At 41.9% G+C, this 18,109-nt stretch overlaps 1 protein-coding gene across 9 annotated transcripts in view; it reads right to left on the bottom strand.

Annotated features, from left to right (window-relative positions):
* Window positions 1–18,109, bottom strand: part of AUTS2 (activator of transcription and developmental regulator AUTS2) — a 1,225,668-nt gene that overhangs the window by 436,120 nt on the left and 771,439 nt on the right. The gene's annotated exons all lie outside the window — the stretch shown is intronic.

The raw sequence follows: 18,109 nt of genomic DNA, 5'->3' as shown, positions 1-18,109 counted from the left end.
AACAAACACCAAACTTGTATCATGAGCTTTATCTCTCTGACCAAGGTCTATACTCTTAAACAGAGAATAAACTGATAGATTTCTCTTGATTCCATACTGTGCCAAAGTGCTAGGCCAGCAGCTAACATACTCACAGACTGACTGATAAAAGGAAATCATTTTTATTTCCAAGAATTTGTGTACAATCAACTTCTCTGGATTGTTTTCTCTCTGCCGTGGTTCCCCTTTCCATTCCCAGAAAGCTTGCCTGTGTGCATTTCCTTTTCTCGAGGCTATGTGCTGTTACAGGAGAAATCACTCCCTTGGGAAAATTATTGATGGGCAGCTTCTAATTTTAAGCTACAGCTGAACTAAGAAACTGAATCGCAGCTGCATTACCATTTCATTCTGCATGGAGCCCTAATGATAAATATTTAACCAGAACAACTTCCCTTTCCTTTGCTGCTATATTCTCATATAATTATTTTAACAAACGGCTGTTCCAAACATTTACCACTCTTGTCAAACCTCTAACTACTCCCAGTGGATGGTATTTTGCTGCTTCTATCATTAAGAAAATCAATGGTATTCCTATCACCTTCTACTGATGTTTGTGTGTTAGTCACTCAGTCGTGTCTGACTCTTTGTGACCCCATGGACTGTAGCCCACCAGGTTTCTCCATCCATGGGATTTCCCAGGCAAGAATACTGGAGTGGGTTGCCATTTCCTTCTCCAGGGAATGCTCCTGACCCAGTGATCAAACCTGCTTCTCACACATTGCAGGCAGACTCTTTACTGTTTGAGCCACCAGGGAAGCCCTATGGTTTAACCCATTGTTCAGGTCATCAGCACTGTCCATCAAATATTTCCCATTCTCCCCTAGTTCTAGGCACTTTGATGGCCCTTTGGGGTTGGGTGCAGCCATGTGACTTGCTCTGTGATAACTGCTGTCCCAGTTCCCTAACAACATAGCCATCATTTGCTCTGTCTCCATTACCTTCAATTCATCCAACAAGACTGTTTTGCTGCTTGAAGGTACTTTGTCTAGGAAGCCTTTACTAACCTCACAGGCAACTTAAGTTCTATCCTTCTTTATGTTCTCTTGTCAATTGTGTTCATATTTCTATGCCAACCCTTATAATGGGTTTTGATATTTGCTTGTGGGTCTGTCCCTAAGAAATGTTGGTTTTAAGCTCTGTTTAATCAGCCCACAGACAAAGGACTCAGAGGCAAAAATGGCAGGTTTTGAGGTATGATTCTTTTGCTTTTTATAAACTACGAGCCCACATAAGCTTGGTTTAGAGATTACCAGATAAAACAAAACTGGAAAACCATCATACTGCAGCATAAATTCCTCCAAGTGAGATATCTCACAAGACGTTGGAACCCTAGACTGCAATGTATTGACTGTCACAAGGAAAGTAACCAGAAGATGTTTGCTAAATGAATGAATAACTCCCTGGGCAATGTGCTAATCACTGTCCCCTTACACCTGAGCTTTTATGCTAAGTACAGTATGAAAGTTAGTAACCCTTCTCCAGGTTGCCCTGGGAGACCAAAAACTCTTAGAAACAAATTTGTTTATTAAAAAACTATGATAGTTGTCATCAAAATAGCATTGCTTTAGAAGCATCTAGAGTACAAAGTTTCTTAGCAGCTTTGGTTCATTACCAAAGTAGGCATTATCTTAAAATTGATCTTATCTGAAGGTTAAACACACTTAGTTCCTTGTCAGAACACTTAACTCTCCAATATGGTCAATTACCAGATAATAGTGTCCACTTTCTCATGTCTTACTACTTAAATGGTCTGATCGATAAATAAGTACACACTGCATTATTAAGAGCTTGCTGATGTCAGACACGTATGGAAGAAGTCTCTGAACTTCTAGTCTTAAAAATAACATTTAAGTTCCCTATCAGTTTCAGGTATTTTATAAGTCTCTGCTGTGCTCATGGCACTGAAATATAATTTTCTTCAAACCTGTGATCTGCATTAGACGTGTCACATGCAAAATGGATGGACTGTTTTCAATTTGTTATGAGTTTGAGTGGCATTTTATTTCTCTTAGTAATTAAGTGATAATTGACCAAGTATATTGGTTCCTCATCAACACAAAATATTTAAAGGCATCAAAATAAAAGCAATTCTGAATCCAATAATCCAATGGGAAGTGACAATATTTGTATCTTTTTGTTGATGGAACTTGCCAGCTTTTCTGCAGAATACAGTGGGAGATTCAGTGTAGAAAAGGAACATGGTGGGGGAGGGGGAAGGGGTATTTGATCCAGTTATCCTTTCATTAAATGTACTTTCCTTATAGATGGTTGTCTTAGAAATCATTTTAGACAGCTAATTTTTAAAATTTCTTTCAATCCTTTTTAAAATAAGTTTTCTTAGACTCTACACTTTCACACTATGCTTAAAGTGAACTATGGAACTTGCAGAGAAGAGAAGTAACATTCTAACTATCTACAGAAGAATTAGTCCTAGATGCTTATGAGCGCAAACTGATCTCAATGAAATTTTATTAGCAATTTATCATCAAAGATTATCCAAACCAATCCAAGAATATTTAATTTACTTAAAACAAGGTTGAACATTAGCCAGCATTTACATGACCAGTTCTGATCCTGCCTCCAATACATCAATACCTGGAGCCATTGAAAGGTCTGATGCTGCAGTGAAGCTTCAGTACTCGGGCCACCAGATGTGAAGAGCCAACTCACTGGAAAAGACTCTGACGCTGGCAAAGATTGAAGGCAAAAGGAAAAAGGGGTGGCAGAGAATGAGATGGTTAAATAACACCACTGGCTCAACGGACATGAACCTGTGAACTCCAGGAGATAGAGAAGGACAGGGGGCCACAGAGACTCGGGCAAGACTTAGCAACTGAACCGCCACCGCCACCAAAGAGAATGACTGGGTACTCCCAAACAGTAGAGGCGGATCAGATCCACCTCCGGCAGACGGGGGGTGGGGTTCATTCTTGCCTGGCGCCTGATGGTGAGGGACAAGTGTCACTCCTGAGTCTTTAAAGAAACAGGCTTCTCTTCACTAATGCCTACTAGTCCCACACAGTTTAAACTCTAGGTTCATTTCTTTTTCTCATGTAGACAAATGCAGTGCTTTCTGAGTGAGCCAATCTTTCTTATTTCCACGTCAAAATGAGGAAGGCAAAGGTCAACATGATATTAAAAAGCATGCAAATACCATGAATTTGGCTCTACCCTTCCATGGACCCTACTTAAACAAAAAGAAAATATGCATATATGATAAATAATAATTGTTAAAATATATTCCATTCCTATGATGTGTAAGATGCTCTTCTAGGCACATATATAAGAAGGTCACAGCATGGTCTCTGGTTCTTAGTTTATAATATACTAAAAGAAATAAAATTTTCATCATAAAAAGATAACTTACAAGATAAGTTAATTGATAAGTGAGATGAACAGGCCACAGGAGGGACTATTAGAGGCCAACGAAAGAAGAGCTCAACAAGGCTGAGTGAGTCTCAGAAAGTTTTTAGGAAAAAGTGTCATTTAAGCTGTTTTGTTTAAGTACAGAATTCAGAAACATAAAGAACAGAGTACATGAGTTGCAATACATGTGGAACACAGTGAGGAAAATGTTTGAAAAGTGTAGTTAATTATATCAATATCTAATGAGTTATAGGACAATAATAAATGGCAAACCCTAACACTTGGATATTTCATCAGCCAAGATATCTCCATTTAAATAAATAATTCTTTTGATAAACACAATATTTATTTCAGAAAAGTTAAAAAATAAGACTACAAAAACCTTCAAAAATGTCCATTCCATTTCCAAGATTATGTTCTAAGAAATTCCAAAACTCACTTAATGAGCACCAAGATGAAAAACTGGACAAAACTTAAATGTGTAGGAATCAAAGATTAGTTATTCACGTCACCGTGTACCCATTGAATGGATCAAAACAGAGGTAGGATAATAGTTAATAAAATGAAAACATATACTGTTAATAAAAATATCTTGGGATAAATATTATTGTCCTAGTTTATTACAATCTGTGTATTAACAAGAACAAAAATTTAAACATATATATATATATATGAAAAGATTGACAGGCTATGTATCCCAAAGTTTCTTGTTTCTTGAAGTCTAAACAGGCTAATGTCATCTCAGAGTTATGGAGATCATTTATGTTTCTTATAGCATGGCTGCCACGTAAGAGCTGAGAACCTGCCTCTTTCCCCCCTAACAGTGGACACCACTGTCCATGGACACCACTGTGGCTTATAGATGTCCATGTATTAGTACCTTGCACAGTTCTGGGAAATTTTTCTTTTCAGTATCTGTTGATATAAAGAATTTGGAATACTTGCTAATGGATAGTCTACTTTTCTAGGACTTAGGATTTGCCTGTTTTAGAATATACAATGTTGATAGTTGCCTTCCTTAAAAACAAAATCTTCTTTCTGATTAAAAATAGAAAAACAAAGAACTATTATCCTGTCACATGTAAAGATAAATACTCCAATTTCTTAAAATGAATTTTTCTGGCTTGGAATATCAGAGAACATACTTATTTCTTAAGATGGCAAGGAATGTTTTACTTTCCCTGGGAAGAAACATTTAAAAACTAGATCCTAGTATGGTATTTCTGGAGTTGAATGTCTTATCTGAGCCAGAATCTCCATGAATTGTGTTGTTCAAACCTGCTTAGCCTTCCCTGGCAAGGGAGGAAGGTTGGAAAGGGAGTGAAGGGAGAAACCAGGTAAAGAGAAGAATGGAACAGAGGAAAGAAAAAAAGAAACCAGGTGGAGAAAAGAAGGAAATAGTGACGAGAGAGGGATATTTGGGGACAGATTGGCTTTATTTCCCATGCTGGTCTGGTTCTGTTTTATTGGAATTATTTCACCATCCTTAATTGTCATCAGTGTAAACACCCAATCTGCTCTTAAAAGAAACCATTCCTGCTGATGGAAGTAATAAATGACAGTGCCCTAGGAATGGAATCCTGAGGTCTGCATAAATCAGCGTTTGTCATCTTTTCAACTGCTAAAAAATTTCTGTGGTTCCAGCATTTCCAGGAAAGGCTCAGTTGAGTTTCCATAATCATCACTTCATAGACTCTAAGTTTTCTCTTTGAATTGTCAAAGGTTAAATTTACCTTAAATTAGAATTAAATGTGTGTGAGTGTGCATGAATGTATGAACAAACATATGCTTTACTTATACATGCATACATCAAAACATACATACATATATATACATATATGTGTATATGTGTAAAAATACCCATGGCTTCCCAGGTGGCTCAGTATTAAAGAATCCAATCCACCTGCCAATGCAGGAAAAGGGGATTTGATCTCTGGGTGGGGATGATCTCCTGGAGAAGGAAATGGCAACCCACTCCAGTATTCTTGCCTGGGAAACCCCATGGACGGAGAAGCCTGGTGGGCTACAGTGCACGGGGTTGCAAAGAATCAGACACGTTGCAAAGAGTCAGACACGACTTAGCAACTAAACAACACTACATATCTACACACACACACACTGTGCTCAGTCACTTAAGTTGTGTCTGACCATGTGTGACCCCGTGGACTGTAGCCCATCAGGCTCCTCTGTCCATGGGATTCTCCACGCAAGACTACTGGAGTGGGTTGTATATGTACATAAATATATATATAAGACTGTCCTTCTTAAAATCCTCTAATTTCAGCAAGTCTTTATTCTATTCATTAGCTTCCAGAGTTGAAAGGTCTCAGGCAGAACCCAGCCACCTAACTCTATGCGCAATGGGTTCAACCAGGGAACATGTGTATTTTGCTGCACTGGTTCACCTGGACCTCTTTCTCCTTTTCTATTAGTCCTCTCCTTGCTTCTTCGGTGGATGCCTGACCTCCTTGGACTGTAAGATTTAGCTCTTGGTAGGTGTTGCTAGAGAATTCAAAGGATGCCAGATTCTTCCGGAGGGGGTGATGACATCTTAGGAACCTAGTCATTACTTAGACAGGAGCTTTAGAACTCAAGCAGGCTAGTGATGTTCTGGAAAATAGCCATGAACATAAGCACAGGTCCATAGATCGGAGCAAAGCTCAAAGGAAAGAAGGCTGAAGCGTAATGAAAAACGAACATTGGGCCAAAAAACACAAGCTGAATAGGTTGTCGTATCATTGTTACCTGGCTTGATTTTCTAGAATCAGGGGCTGGCAGATGACAATTTTAAGCAAATCTGCTACATATCGACTTTTTTCCCAAGTGGCAATGAGAAGTAAGCAACAGGATGGCACTGGAAATGCAGGTAAGGCAGAGGCCAGTTTCATAAACAGATGATAACTTTGGGGTGGGAGGATTATTTTTGAAAGCAAACATACTGCATATCCTGAAAGCCAGTCTGATACTCTAGGAAAGAGAAGCTCAGAGTCCTCTGGGTAGAACAGTGACAACGAGCCCTTCATAGACACAGCCTTTAGACAAAGAAACATTCCAAGTTGAAACTCACTTGTCCTGGTTTGGTTCTCTCTTTGTCTTGCTGGAGAGTAGGCCATGGGAGCAAAGTCAACGGAAATGAAAGTACAAGAAATGAAAGAAAAAGAAAGGAGAAAAGCCATTTCTAAGATACAAAATTATGTAAGATTATTCCCTCACCTCATCTAAATGTTTTGAGTACGGCGAGGTGGCCCCTTTGTGGATCAACGTTCTCTCGTGGCGAAGGGGCTTGTGTAATTCGATGAAGCTATGAGCCATGCCATGCAGGGCCACCCAAGACAGATGGGTCATAGTGAAGAGCTCTGACAAAATGTGGTCCATTGGAGGAGGGAACAGCAAACCATTCTGGGGTCAGGGAAGCCTGGCGTGCTGTAGTCTACGGTGTCACAAAGAGTCGGACGTGACTTAGCAACTGAACAACAACAAAGTGAGGTGGGCAGGACTAAGCAACTCATCACACATGCAAGGTGGGTGGGGAAAAGAGCTATCCTGAGGCTACCTTGGGCCTGACCTTCTACAGACGTGCATTTACTGTGCCCTAAACAGTGTCAGACTTTATATTTTTGGGTTCCAAAATCACTGTGATGCTGATTGCAGCCATGAAATTAAAAGACGCTTACTCCTTGGAAGGAAAGTTATGACCAACCTAGATAGTATATTAAAAAGCAGAGACATTACTTTGCCAACCAAGGTCCGTCTAGTCAAGGCTATGGTTTTTCCAGTGGTCATGTATGGATGTGAGAGTTGGACTGTGAAGAAAGCTGAGCACCGAAGAATTGATGCTTTTGAACTGTGGTGCTGGAGAAGACTCTTGAGAGTCCCTTGGACTGCAAGGAGATCCAACCAGTCCATTCTAAAGGAGATCAATCCTGGGTGTTCATTGGAAGGACTGATGCTAAAGCTGAAACTGCAATACTTTGGCTACCTCATGCGACGAGTTGACTCACTGGAAAAGACTCTGATGCTGGGAAAGGTTGGGGGCGGGAGGAGAAGGGGACGACAGAGAATGAGATGGCTAGATGGCATCACTGACTCTGTGGACATGAGTTTGAGAGAACTCCGGGAGTTGGTGATGGACAGGGAGGCCTGGCGTGCTGTGATTCATGGGGTCGCGGAGAGTCGGACACGACTGACTGAACTGAACTGAAACACCTGATACAGGTATGATCGTCATTTCCTAGATGAGAAAAGTGAGCCAAAAAGATATTCTCCCAATACTGTCATCTCTTGATACAATGAGAAAAGTAGATTGACAAGGACCCATTTCAAAATACTTGCCTAATTTTCCTTTGTTCCCTTTCAAAGCCACTATTAGCATATTTTCCCAAAGGGTTTTCTTTTGGAGGGCAAAGTATCTCATTTTTTACAATAATAATATTAACCACTGTCTGAGGGATGAAGATGACAGATCAACTGAATTTTTTTTAAAAGTTCAAAATCAAGGTCATTAAATTTATGAGCTCCTACTCCTCCCAATTTATTCAAGAGCCTAATTTATGAGCTCCTACCCCCACCAGGGGCTTCCCTGGTGGCTCAGACGGTAAAGACTCTGCCTGCAATGCAGGAGACCCAGGTTCAACCCCTGGGTTGGGAAGATCCCCTGGAGAAGGGAATGGCAACCCATTCCAGTATTCTTGCCTGGAATGTTCCATGGATAAAGGAGCCTGGAGGCGTACTATAGTCCATGGGGTCGCGAAAGAGTCGGGCACGACTGAGTGACTACCATTAACACCCCCCTTAAAAAAAAAACCCAACTATAAATATACCTACAAAGACCTTCAAATACTTTAAGGACTATCAGTTCCACACCAAAGTGGGAATTCCAAGTCTTAAAAATCTAGGTAACTGTAGCACAATAGAGAAAACGTACTGCATTGACTTCTTGTTGGAATTTGGGTCGTTTTAGAAGGCCAAGCACCATATTTAAATTTGGAGGGAGAATGAGTTTCAATAGTCCTCTGCATATTACAAATAGTATCAGTTGCAATGCAATTTATTCCATTGCTTTTTAAAAGAGGTCAACTAAGGATGTGTTTTTAAAATGCTAGAACCTTCAAACTGCCTTATTTTGAATCATAGCAATACAAGGCTTTGTTTCTCCCCAAATTGAAAACATTCCTAACTTAGTTCCTCATTTACACTTTTCCCTTACACTTTGCCCTTATGGTAGGGCATTCCCTGCATCTGGAGGGCAGTGTGTGACACTTTAAATGCTAAAGGAAAAGCACACTGCTTATATAAGCATGTCACATAACATGTTTTGCACAAGACTCCAGGTGACTTCCCAGTACTGAATCTAAAAATGAAGCAATCACATCTTGTGTCCATAGACACTAATGAGTTAACAATAACTCATCCGATTTAGCTTTCTTGGAAAAGACTTGGATCCATCTTATATCCCTTATTTTATTTTGCTTTTCGTGGGGTATGGAGAGTGAGGTTATCAAAATTAAAAGTGTAAGACAGAGGCAATACTAGTCATATGCAGACAGATGAGCCCCTGTCCTGAGATCTGTGCACACAAGGCTCCTTCTTAGACTCTCTTCAAGCTGTGCGCCTTTCTGTGGGGCAATGGTCTGTGGGGTCATGAGGATGCACTCAGCCAGCTCACACATCTTCCTTTTAGAATCACGTTTTCCATAATGGAGACACTGGACTCCCCTGCCCAGATGACCCCCCACCCCTTCCAGGGTCTGGATGGGCAGGTTTTTCCCCAGGGGACCATCTTCCTGAGGCCAGGCCACTCATATAGAAACCTGCAGGCCTAACTGTGGCCAAAGGGCAGCTGTGTGCTGCGGTGTTGAGGGCATAAGGTATGGATGAGAACTTGAATATGTGGGGTGGATGCCCATGTTCCTATGGGCAAAGTTCCTGTGCTCCTGGAAAGAACAAGAACTGAAAATAAATATTAGGGGTGGGTCTGGCAAAAGGAGACTCAGAGATAGAGGTATATTTAATGGTGCTTAATTTAACAGAGAATGGCATAATATTAAAAAATCCTACCCCTTCATTTTGGTCTTCCCATCCAGATTAACAAGAGGAAAGTTACCAGGATAAGGACTGATCAAAGAATCCTATCAGCTGAGTCTATTTACAAATAAACTCCAGAAGAGTCAACTACAGAAAGACTCTTTGAGACTCTTTGAGAATCTGATGAGAAAGAAATCAACAGATGTGTCTAAAGCGTCTAAAGCCTCAACACACGCACACAGACACGCACACACACCCATCCAGAGTGGGCTATAGACTGTGGCCACCAAGGTTACGGACATTTTAGGTCATCACCAACTTCCATGCTATCATTGTTCTGTAGGATCTGCACTTCCCGAATCAGCTCCCAAACCATTTTATGGCTTCGTGTCTTTTAAACTGGCTTCAACTTGCCAGTAGCATTAGCTCAAAAAAATTTTATGGCAATGTATAACACCTACCGTTCATATTACACATGAAACCTCAGAATTGGCTTTCTTCCCTCTTTTTTACACATTTATTATAGGTGTTACGTCATTCCCAAGCTTAACCCCTAAGAAACAGAATTATGTACACCAAGTTTACTTCATACTAACTTTCTAAAGTATCATGCCGACATATGTATTTTATTCCATAGCTAAGAATGGCATGTGTTTACGGGCAAAACACACAGGCTTTGGAACCTTGGAGAGAAGGGTCAAGAGCTTGTGTAGGTCTTCTAAAGAACGAGGAAAGCAGTCACTGAGGTATATAAGCAGACAGATTAGGAGACATGTTCTGGTACAAAGAGACCCCAAAAGTTCTACTATTAGACAAAAAGGTAATCTCAAAGTAGTAAGGGATGGAAAGATGAGATCTGGAAAACATACAAACATGGACATCACCCTGGGTTTCAAAGGACCCTCTTTGGGACAGAACACCAGAGAGATTTTCAAATACGGATGGTGGTCTTCAGGGAATTTGGGCTGGATGCAAATGGGAAGTAAGACCTGAGTGAGTGCCGTATGGATGCAAAGGAGAAATGAATCCAGGGGATGGGAAAGCTGGGCGCTGAGTCCCAGGGCTCAGGCAGGTAAACTCTTCTCCTCCGGCAGGAACTGTCCCACCCACTTCAATGCCACCAAAACATTTCTTACCAAAGTGCTTAAGACCAAAAACGCCTCCTGGGAATGATCCCCACCAAGAGCTAAAATGCTTGGGCTCCCCCTCCCTGCCATCCAGTGAACGAATCCTGCTACCAGACTATCCCGCACACCGTGTGCTCCCCCGACCTCGTTTTTTTTTTTTTTTTAATGTGCTCTAGGAAACACTGTGGGCAGTTTTCTGGAATTTATGCAACATTCCTGAAGGGGTCATTTTGAAGCAACAGGAAAACCTTCATGAAATTCTACTAAGGAACTGGGACTGGTCCAATTTTCCTACACAAATTTTTACTAGATGGAAATCCAGAAGTTTTGGTCTCTTCCATCCATCATAAAAACGCCCTTTGTTTAAACAAAGTCTCCACTGATGCATTTTCCAGTGCATAAGGTAATTTTCAGTGTGGTACAGAACTCACTAGGGTCCTTTAAAACCAGGGGTGGAGGGAGTGGGGAAGGAGAAGGGGAAAAAGTACCTACACAGCAGAAGCCTTTATGATCTATAACTGAGTACACATTGCCTTTGCAGGAAGACCGCATTCAACCGCCTGGGCTGTATTACAGTAACCCCCTCACTGCGCCGACCAGCCCACAAACAGGACCAAGAAACCTGGCAAGGAACTCGATCTGCAATAACAAACCCAACTTGCAGTAAAAGCCATCTGTACAAGTGCCAATTATTCTGCTCCTCAAATGATTGGGTTCCATCCCGTTTTGCTGACAAGCAAGTTATGCCACATTTTAATAGGCAATAAAATGTATTATTAAATAATTAGTAGCTAAGAAACAGAAATTAGAGGCTACTTCCTTACCCAAGCATCCCCTAGTACTTCAGGCTGTTGATGGAAAGCAACCAGATCCTCCGAAGAGGACGGACTGGAACCTGACACCGTTTACTGTGAGACAATTACGAGGCTAATGAGTGTTCACAGAGACTGAAGCAAGAAAGAAATCTAGAAAATTCCACCTAACCCTGGTGATGTCTGCAGCAGGGTCCCGGAGGAGCAGAAATTTCTTCAAACCGCTCCTTGTTCTGAGCACATTAATTAAACCGTTAGAGGCAAAGGAGTATTGATGTCTTTCCCATCTCCCCACTTCTCCCCGCAGGTAGTGTCTGGTACTTGTTCAGCCCTAAAGGTACAGTTGCACTAACTGAAAAAAGCCCCACTAAGACCAATTAAGATCTTTACTAAGAGGCTGAAAAGAAGACAAATGAAGGCAGAAAGCCCGATTACAAGGAACCTTTGTACAGATGTAAAGCAATTAGAGTGGTCCCGGGGGGAAGGCAGCGTGGTTCCAGAAGCACACGATTTTACAGCCTGTCTAAACTTGGAACAATCTATCTTTTTTTTAGGTTGAGAATAAAAGTGAACCCTATATTAGTGTCATATATCAGCTGCTAGTGCCTGCGATTGGCTCCCCTACGCCTGCTAGAGCCATAAAGCTTCTCAAAGCTCCCTGGCGGAGGGCAGCACCATTACACACTGCTCTCACAGGCGGGGGAAAAAAGACCTGCCTCGTGTCAGAACTGCTTAGCAGAGGGGCTGCCCCTGATGCACAGACGCCCGGAGAGAGGAGGGTGGGCCGGGACTGGAAGGGAGGGTGAAGTGGCGGTGGGGAGGGCCTTGGAAGGAGCCTGGAGAGCGGGTCTCTGGAAGACATTTGAGGGGGTCGCCTCGAGGAGAACAAAAAGCACAGATTATCCTCTCAGGACATTTTAACAGCAGCCACATTCCTGTCATTAGCCCTCCTTTTGATCTCGTTAATGCATAACATGTCAGCGTTTTATCTTTCCACACTTGATAAGCGCCAACAGATGGGTTCTTGGTAGAGACTCAGATGTAAGAATTTATACTCTGTGCTGGATTTTCTGCAAGTGAATAGACCAGAAAGGAGGGAGGGGAAGGGTCAAAAACTTGTGCATGTCCCCTCAATAATTTAGGATCAGAAGCTCCTAAGGCAAGGAAAGAATCTAGAAACTCTGGAGCCCCGTGTGCATATGTCTATAGCAGCCCTTCTCAGCAGAAATGTAATGCCAGCTGCATAAGAAATTTACAATTTTCTAGTAGAGACAGTAAAGAACTGAAATGAAACAGGTGAGATTGACTTTCATATTTTATTTAACCCTATATATTCAAAATGCTATTATTGTGACAAGTAAGGGATATGAACACACTATTAATGAGCTGTTTCACACTATCATTGTGAACTAAGTCTTGGGAATTTGCTGTCTATTTCACATGCAAAACACACAAATTAAGACTTGCCCCATTTAAGTGCTCAGTAGCCATTTATGACTCGAGGCCACTATCGTGGACAACACACCTCTGTGTTGCAGGAAGCAAGGGTTCAGACACTTGCCCCACCAGGTGATGGTGCATGAATTACTTAAGTTTTTAGTGCTTCAAACTGCTCAACTTTAGGTTGGGAATCCAGTCCCATCACTCCATGGCAAACAGAAGGGGAAAAAGTGGGAACAGTGGCAGATTTTATTTCCTTGGGTTCCAAAGTCACTGCAGACGGTGACTGCAGCCATGAAACTAAAGAAGGCTGAGCACTGAAGAATTGATGCTTTTGAACTGTGGTGTTGGAGAAGACTCTTGAGAGTCCCTTGGACTGCAAGGAGATCCAACCAGTCCATCCTAAAGGAAATCACTCCTGAATATCCGTTGGAAGAACTGATGCTAAAACTCCAATACTTTGGCCACGTGATGTGAAGAGATGACTCACTGAAAAAGACCCTGATGCTGGGAAAGACTAAGGGGAGGAGGAGAAAGGGGGACAGAGGATGAGACGGTTGGACGGCATCACCAACACAACAGACATGAGTCTGAGCAAACTCCAGGAGACAGTGAGGCACAGGGAAGCCTGGCGCCCAACAGTCCACGGGGCTGCAAAGAGCTGGACATGACTTAGTGATTGAACAACAAAACAGTTGGGAATAATACTACTACTTTACCTCATAGGGATGTTGAGACAAAGAAAATAATCCATAGGGAAAGCTAGTAACAGAGCCTGACACAGAGTAAGGCACCTCAACAACGACCAGCTACAATTTTTACTCCTATTTTTTATAAACCAATCTCAAGTAAAGAAAGTTGCAATTTCCTATTGAGACGTATGTTTTATAAAAGCTTTCAGGGAATCATTCTATCTGAGGTTCCTACTGTATAACATAAATCACAGCAAGATCCTCTTTGACCCACCACCCAGAGTAATGGAAATAAAAACAAAAATAAACAAGTGGGACCTAATTAAACTTAACAACTTTTGCACAACAAAGAAAACTATCTGAGGTTCCTCACTTCTACTGTATTTATTGGAGTTGCCAAATGAGTTCTAACAGTGATTTGGTTTAAAGCAAAATCACTCAGGAAGAATGATTAAATGATCGCTTCAATTAAATAATATACCAGGACCTGGTCTCTGCTATACACTCAGGAGGTGTAGACAGGGGTAGGAATGTGGTGAGTCAGGACTCCACATCTGATGGAGATCTGGGTTGCCAGACATGCGCAAATGCTACCACACTTGAGAAGAATGGTTAGCAAGAGCATAGGCTTTAGGTAAAGAGTCGATAATTGCAGAGACCATCATGATTTTTGATAACGGATAATTCACACCGAGGAAGAGCAGTAAAAAAACGGTGGCATTTAACATTCAACAGAGAAATAATTAACTTTTAAAGTTAGCCAGTAAAAGAAAATGCCAAGGCAGGGTGGTGAGGCAGAGCTGACAACAAGAGGGGATACAACGGGACATTAATTAGGTACAAGCAAACATCTTCCCTAATAGCTCATGTTCTCATTCCCAAAATGTCAACAATAGATATTAACACCAGATGCTGGCTTTACATCTCCCCTGACAGTGAGTCTGGGCCATGTGTGTGTGCTCAGAGAAAAAGACCCATGTGACTGAGGGGGAAAATCTGATGGGATAAGAGGCTGTGTTTCCTTCTCTTAAATAATTTACAGATCCTTTATGAACGGCAGGGAAATAGGAGCTTTCAAGGGATCTCAGGTAGAACACTGGGGAGGAGAAAGACCTGGTCAGGTAAGCTGCAGACCACGTGTGGACTACTGTGACATCAGGTACATTCATCTGATGAGCCGTGGACCCCAAACTGCTGGGCGCCCCCCTGCAGAAGGCTGGGAATGTACCTCTCTTGGGATTTGCAAGCAACTTTCTCTTGAGTGCAACATGCTGAAATCACCACCCCTGGGAGTAAGAGACATAATTCCAATCTTTAGAAAATTTTATATAAAAATTATTTCTGATGATTTAAAAATCATTCCCCCTTTTTAATTTTTTTTTTTTCAGCGTTGAGTCTGTCAAAAAAAGATATAAGAAGTATAAGGAATTTGACACAGTTGTACTGCTGAGCCCCATGCAGGCAAGGCTTATGATGCAGAATGAAATAAAATGGACTAAGTTAAGTTACACTCCACACCCTGTTGGCCACATGGAACTGCCTCTGCTTCTGATTTACTCTGTTTTCAGAGCAACCAGTCAAAACAGCTCTGAATACTGGTTGTTGCTTTGGGAAGTGGACGTGGAACCACGGACAAAAGAGAATAGGCTGCAATTCAGCAGACAAAAAAGTATGGCCAGAATGTATAAGAAGTAACTGTCTAAGCCTAATGATTATCCTTGAATTCCACTATTAAGCAGGTTAAATAAATGCCTTTCCAATCTCAGGGCCCTTGCACATGCTGTTTTCTTTGTCCAGAAAGTGGTTTCCCTCCAGTCTTCCCATTCTCACCTAAGTCTTTCTCTTCTTTAAGTCTCAGCTTAGAATTTAACTTGCAAGGAAGAACTTCCTGTGCATTTCTATCTAAAGTAGGGTCTACCCCACCCTCCATCTCCTTCACTCTCCACTCAGCTTCTTGAACTTGTTTTTTTTTTTTCTTTCTTCTTTTCCTTCTTTTAAACAGCACAGGGACTTTCCTGGCAGTCTAGTGGCTAAGACTCTGCACACACCCAATGCAGGGGACTTGGCTTGATCCCTTGTCAAGGGAAGTAAAAAGTGAAAGTGTAGTTGCTCAGTCAAGTCTGGCTCTTTGCAACCCCATGGGCTGAAGCCCACCAGGCTCCTCTGTCCATGGAATTCTCCAGGCAAAAATACTGGAGTGGGTTGCCATTCCCTTTTCCAGGGTATCTCCCCAACCCAGCAATCAACCCGGGTCTCCCGCATTACAGACAGATTCTTTACTGTCTGAGCCACCAGCAAAGTCCCTCCTGGTCAGGGAACTAGATCCCAAATGCCACAACTAAAAGTTCACGTGCTGCAACTAAAGATTCTGCATGCCACAGCAAAGACTGAAGAACCCACATGCTGCAACCAAGACTCAGCAAGGACAAATAAATATTTTAAAAAAATAAATAAATGGCACCTACACACTGTGCTTACGTCTTCTGTTTCTCTGCTGAAATGCAAGCTCTGAGAAGGCACAGATAATGTCTGTCCTGTTCAATTCTTTATGCTCAGGCCTGAAACATTTGCTGAACACCACTGAGAACTCTGATGCCTCCTCTGTTGCTGCAGACTCAATCCCTGGGCCAAGAAACACCAATAAAGATCCCAGGGGCCAATGGAATAATTTAGATCTCAAAGGAATCTAGAATAAAACTTATAGAGTCTTCCTTTGAACAAAGACTGAATGAACATGAATGGGATAGATTCTTTACCCTCAGGGAGTTTACAGTCTAGGACAAGAGAAATGGTACACAAGTAGCCAACTATTCAGAGATATATGTGTGTATATATATATATATAAAGCCATTGGACTGACAGAAACTGGCCAGGCCACATGGTCAGTACTGGTCTTGGGCTGACACTGTCTGAGCCAGCCAAAGAAATCTGAGAACCAAGACAAAGCACCCAGTGCAAGGGTTAAAAGCAGTATCTCTAGAGTCAGATCAGTCTGACTTCATGACTTAACAAATCGTGACGTTTTCGGTAAGTTCCTTAAACTCCTTGCACCTCAGTTTCCTTATCTGTCAGTCAGTCAGTCAATTCAGTCGCTCAGTCGTGTCCGACTCTCCGCGACCCCATGAATCACAGCACGCCAGGCCTCCCTGTCTATCACCAACCCCCGGAGTTCACTCAAACTCATGTCCACAGAGTCGGTGATGCCATCCAGCCATCTCATTCTCGGTCGTCCCCTTCTCCTCCCGCCCCCAACCTTTCCCAGCAAAGATGGGGATAATAGTTGTCTCTATTTCACAGATTAGTCTGAGGATTAAATACTTGTAAAGTGCTTCGAATCCTATCTCGCATGTAGTAAGCACTCAATAAACATTAGTGATCAAAAATACTTGGTCTCTTGTTTACTAGTTAACCCCGTCTAACTTTCATCTGTTTGGCCCATCAATTTCAGCATTTGGGTGAGGCCCGCTTATACGTTCATGTATCCTTTTGTCCTGTTGCTATAGCATCTAGCACTGGCTATGAGCTGAAATCACAAGTGTGCTCCAAGTGCCCACTTGCAACCACAAACCCTGATCCAGCCCCCTCTTCTGTCTAACCTTCTGCAGTGGCCAAGAGAAGGGATGCCACCTCTGTCCCAGTGCTTGCTATTATTTCATATTTGGTTTCCCTTCCGGAAAACATCAGCTTTTCTGAGACACAGTACAAGACTTGGGCTGGGTCCTGGGCACTGGCGTTCAGACGACTAAGAAGAGAAATAAGATTGACAAGACTTGTGTGCTTAAGCAATCTTTGCAAACATACTTCACTCAGAAATCAGCTCTTCCTTAAATTCACAGCCCTGAAAGCAATACTATAATTTCTGTCTGTCCATCCGTCTCAAAGTATCTATTACGTAGAAGGCAAGATACTAAGCACCATGGGAGGAAAAAACCAAAAAACAAAAAACAAGATCTCAGTCTTCAAAGGGTGATTATATTTCAGTGTAACAAAGCTTAGAAGCAGCTTGCCAAAGAAGGCACTAACCTCTGATTTTCTGAGGATCAATTACATTTTGGTTTTGAGCACAGAGCTTTTTAAGCACCGGAGTGCCAATGAATGACTGAAGCCACAAAAAAAAAGTCCTCAAAGTACCACTGGTAAATAATCATCTTTGTGATGGTTTTTGAATTTCACTTTAATCAAATCCAGTAAGACCTTCCAAATATCATTTATCCTTTAACAATCAACTCTCAATCTCTAAATCCTGGCTTTTACTTTAATCGCTCATGAAAATTCTATTATTCAAGTGCTGATTATGGCCTGTCTTGCTGTGCGCCAAGCAGTACAGTCGCTAAGCCCACAGGCTGCTCCCACCCCAGAACCCAGAGCCAGAAAAGCGTCTGGGAGTGAAGGGCTCTGAGTTGGAGCCCGGGGTCAGGTCTGGGACCGCTCTGGCAAGTTATTTACCCTCCTCAGGCCATTCGTAAAGTGAAGTAGTAGCTCTTCTCTTATGAGGTTTGAGGGGATTCAATGACTCCAAAACGCTTAGATTTCTTGACCTTCAGTATCTCAGCCATTTTTACTATGCGTGTTGTTTGCTAAATTGCTTTAGTCAAGTCCGACTGTTTGC

This window comes from Moschus berezovskii, chromosome 27 (genome assembly GCF_049115385.1).
Source record: "Moschus berezovskii isolate FMDL1 chromosome 27, NW_MosBer_1.0, whole genome shotgun sequence".
NCBI classification, from domain to species: domain Eukaryota; kingdom Metazoa; phylum Chordata; class Mammalia; order Artiodactyla; family Moschidae; genus Moschus; species Moschus berezovskii.
This window is presented reverse-complemented; position numbering and strand designations above follow the sequence as displayed.